Source organism: Trichosurus vulpecula, chromosome 7, assembly GCF_011100635.1.
Source record: "Trichosurus vulpecula isolate mTriVul1 chromosome 7, mTriVul1.pri, whole genome shotgun sequence".
In the NCBI taxonomy this organism is placed as follows: domain Eukaryota; kingdom Metazoa; phylum Chordata; class Mammalia; order Diprotodontia; family Phalangeridae; genus Trichosurus; species Trichosurus vulpecula.
The window spans coordinates 170,162,852-170,167,194 of NC_050579.1; the positions used below are offsets into that span (position 1 = coordinate 170,162,852).

The 4,343-nt window shown below is 38.0% G+C and overlaps 1 non-coding gene across 1 annotated transcript; it reads left to right on the forward strand.

Annotated features, from left to right (window-relative positions):
- The first annotated feature begins 2,878 nt into the window (after positions 1–2,878).
- Positions 2,879–2,985, forward strand: LOC118858897. Its single transcript, XR_005011015.1, has one exon. It is a non-coding gene; the product is annotated as a U6 spliceosomal RNA (small nuclear RNA).
- Positions 2,986–4,343: the final 1,358 nt, after the last annotated feature.

The following is a 4,343-nucleotide window of genomic DNA, read 5'->3' on the forward strand; positions in this document are numbered from 1 at the left end:
CTGAGCCAACTTACTGCCTCTTCCCAGGGGCCCATATTTAGAGGATCCAGGGGGCTTCAGAGCTAGATAACTTTGGGAAAGTTATTCTTTATTACACTCATCCCTGTACTCTAGTCTAGTGGAATCTAGAACTAGGGTCAGATTACCACCAAAAGTAGGTAGTGACCATTGTCATGCAGCCCAGCTACCATGGAGAGGTTCTAAGTACAGTGGGCTTCTTATGATACTATCCCTGGAAAAGTGCGGAGTGTGCATTTCAGTCAAAATAAATGCCTAGTACGGCTCTGATGTAGCCTGATACTTCTGAAAAAGGTGCTTTGACATTGTGCCTAGGAGTTTAGGAAATTCAAAAAGTGCCCAATCAATCAATTTAAAAAAATCCATTGAGGACTTACATGCATAGTACTATGTTGGATCTTTACAAAAAGGTACTTAAAGTCTTACTGACAATATAAAACATATTCCTAGTGTAATGGCAACCACACTGGCATGCCATTACTGGCTGCTGGTGCAGGTTCTTTTATCTACCTTTTTAAGGAAAGATAGCTATTTCAGGAGTCAATAATATTCTTTAATTAAACAGAAAAAAAATACAGAGAAGAAAAATAAAGACCAACAGACAGAGCTCTGTTGCCTGAATCAAAGCAAAACTGTTTTTTATATACATATATATACACATGTATGTATGTGTTGTGTATACATGTATGTATATATGTGTATACATGTATGTGTGTGTGGTATGTATGTGTATGTATATATATACATATATATGTATATGTATATGTATATCACTGGATCAAAAGAGCCATTACCTCTGAGCAGTCGGGGAAAGCTCTGAACACACAGCCACTCAGAATCTCCACCAGGGAATCACAAGATCCTTCTTGTAAATGAGCCCCCAAAGCAAAAAACTCACCTCTCAGAATATATACTCTTTCAGCTAATAGGCTCAGTGCCTAATTAGAAATTAACAAAAAGTGTGTAAGCCTTCCTACAAGCCAGCAAGCTTCCCTTAATGGGCTCCACATGAGGCCTATTGATAATGGGTGGGGAAGATCTTATTCCGCATTGACTTTACACCTAGTAAAACACAAATAACTTCACTTTCCCAAATGTATTCATAAAGGAAATGGAAATAGCATTAAAGAAAACAAAAAGGGAAAAGCAGTTGAATTAGACCAAGCATAACCAATGCAAGTTCATTCTGAAGGCAACACCATTTTGAGAATACTGAGGGATCAATGCTCAAAGTGGTGCTGAAAATGGAAACTGAAGTAAGGCCAGAATTAAACAGAAGGAAAGAAGGGGGGATTGTCTTTGGGAAACTGTAAAGTTTTGTTATGACTCCACAGCTTCTCTCCGCAATGAAATGTCATCATTTTATGCCAATATACATTTGATAGTGTGTGGTTGAGTCAGAGTACTATCACCTCTGAAGAATTAAAGTTGAGAATCACCCAGAGGGTGGAGGGGAGGCATGATACAGATGTTTGCGGGCTGCAACACACTGCAGACAAGAAATTACGAAGAAACACATGATGTGTCTTGTCATCAAAGAAATATGTGAGTGAAGGAAGATAGGCTGGTCACAAGGTAGAAGAAGGGAGAGTCCATTGACATCCTTTCAATGGCAAGAGAATTTGAGGAAAATCCCCAGTGGATTGGATGGAATCCCTGTGTCAGATTTCTAGGAGGACATGGACAAGAGTTAAATTGAGCAAACATGGATGAGTTGTATGTAGTCTGCCTCTTTGGAAGGAATAACCACATTGACGAGATCAAATATCTGCTAGTACAATAGGTAAGTAGTCAACACAGCTATCATTTTGCTTTAGTACACTTACAATTTGAGGATATGCGGGGAAGGGGAGGTCCCATCTAGTATGTCAAAGGCAGAGCTGGAAAACCCAATTTCCTAACCCTCTACCCTCAGTTCCATCTACCGAATCAGGCCAACAGTTATCAAAACCTCACTCTGCAGACTACCGTGGACATTTTTCCTGAGCTAATAAGACCCATGAGTTGGTTAGATCACAAGATATATAATAACTAGTAACAAAAATGTCAGAAATATCTGCAGAGTCATAAAATGAATTCAGCTACCTTCCAAGGTCACTGAGGTCTTCCTACAAAATACATTTCATTCTGTTTACATCAAACAGAGAAAACTCATTTACAACTGAAATGTTATTTCATCATTGTTGGATGGCCAAGTGCATCTCATTTGCATTTGTTTCAGCGCTGAAGTGCTCACTGCTATACTACAGCTGGTGTGGGTTATACCTAGTACCTGCTGCTTCCCACAAGGCTCACACTTGATTCGGGTAGCTCCAATCCTGAATTGTAATCCCAAAGATAGTTTTACTAGAAAATACTCGGGAAGTAACACATTCGTAAAGAATGTGCTACTTGAATACAATGGTAACGGAAAAAAAAAGTTAAAAGCTTGCTTGCACGCACAACCAACAGAGCTGACATGTTACCCTAATCTTACATGAGGATTGCTCTGCTATGTCAGCCTAGGCCAGCAGAGTCTTGGGGGTCAAGGTTACACAGGGAGTCACAGCTGAATTTGCAGAAACAACAAAGGAACAAAACAAGGACTAGGCAATGAACTTAATTGTCATTATCTTCCTTTACACAGAATAGAATCAGAAATTAAGTTGGGCCTTAGCATCTTCAACTCACAAGGAATAGACTGTAAAAAGTAGAAAACTGATTATAAATTATTTACAAAATAGGGACTGGAAAATCAATAGCAAGAAACTAAAGATTTTAAGTGCACAGGTGGTATTCCAATATTGCTGCTAATTGAAGTAAAAGTCAGATTTAGGAAGTGAACTAGATTAGGAGTTGATTTCTAAAAAATGAAATTTGGGTGCTTGCTTTGGCAGCACATATACTAAAATTGGAATGATACAGGGAAGATTATCATGGCCCCTACACAAGGATGATATGCAAATTTGTGAAGTGTTCTATATTTTCAAACTGCAGATCTATTATATATGAGTTGCTATTCCTTTTAAATATATATATATTTAAGTTGTGATGTAAAAAAAAGCCTTTGTTTTTCTTGGGGGGAGATGTCTTTTTTTTCCACAACATGACTAATATGGAAATACATATTGCATAACTGCATATGTATAACCTACATCAAATTGCTTGCCTTTTCAAGGAGAGGAGAGAAGGGGAGAATTTGAAACTCAAAATTTTTTTAAATGTTAAAAGTTGTGTTACATGTAATTGAAAAAAATAAAATATTTTTAAAGAAAGAAAAATGAAATTAGGCTCTGTGGATCATGACTTAAAATATGGATTGGTAAGTTCTTGAGAGCAACCTGAAAATGGACAAGGAGGAAGATAATGGCCAACATATATCAGCCAAGTCATCTACTACAGAGAATTAGTAGCGAGTATAACATAGAGAAATAAAATGCAATGACTCCTAAAAGACTATACTGAGAAGAGTGAGCAATAAAACCATTTCCTTAGATGTCTATACACAAATTTAGGAAGTATGGATAATAAACGAGGTGAACTATGGGTCTTAGCGCAAAGAGACAATTCTATGACTATAAGTTGCAGAGATGTACATTGGTAAAAGTTCTCTACCTGGAGCCCCTGTAATGATGAAATCTCAAATGCTAATAGACAATTTTAAATAGAACTAGATATAGTCCAATAAAATAGAATACTCATTAGTCATTCAACAGTAAACAAAGAGATTTCCTTAGCCATAGCACAGGAAGGATATCCAACAAGGATATGAACTGGAGACACTGAGAATTAATTCAGCTGAATGAAGCTCCCCTGCCTCTAAGATTCCCATGGTGGTCCACCAGCCAAACATCAGAGAGTGCCTAGAGCAGGGGTAGGGAACATGAAGCCTCAAGGCCACATGTGGCCCTCTAGGTACTCAAGTGCAGCCCTTGCCTTGAGGCCTCAGGTTCCCCACCCCTGACCTAAAGTTTCTTGTGGCAATTTTGTACTCAAGCAACCAGAAAGTAATTTCAACAGGCCCAAGCCTTTAGTCCCCTGAGACACTTAAGCATGAGAGATGATTTCAATTATCTTTTAACTAGAATAACTTGCAAGGAGGATTGAAGTTAGTATATTGCCCCCTACACATTCCTCATACACATTTAAATTTTCAATTATCATAAGACGTAGGTCAAAAGATTTCAGAATCTTGGTACATCCAACAGATTTGGGGGTACAACTGATAAAACAACTGGAGAAGAGTGGGTAGTCCCTATTCCAATATTCATGGTAAAAAAAAAGTGACAAATCTATTTGTAAAAAGAATGAAGTTGGAAGGGAGAAAGCCTAGGTTCCTGTCTCTG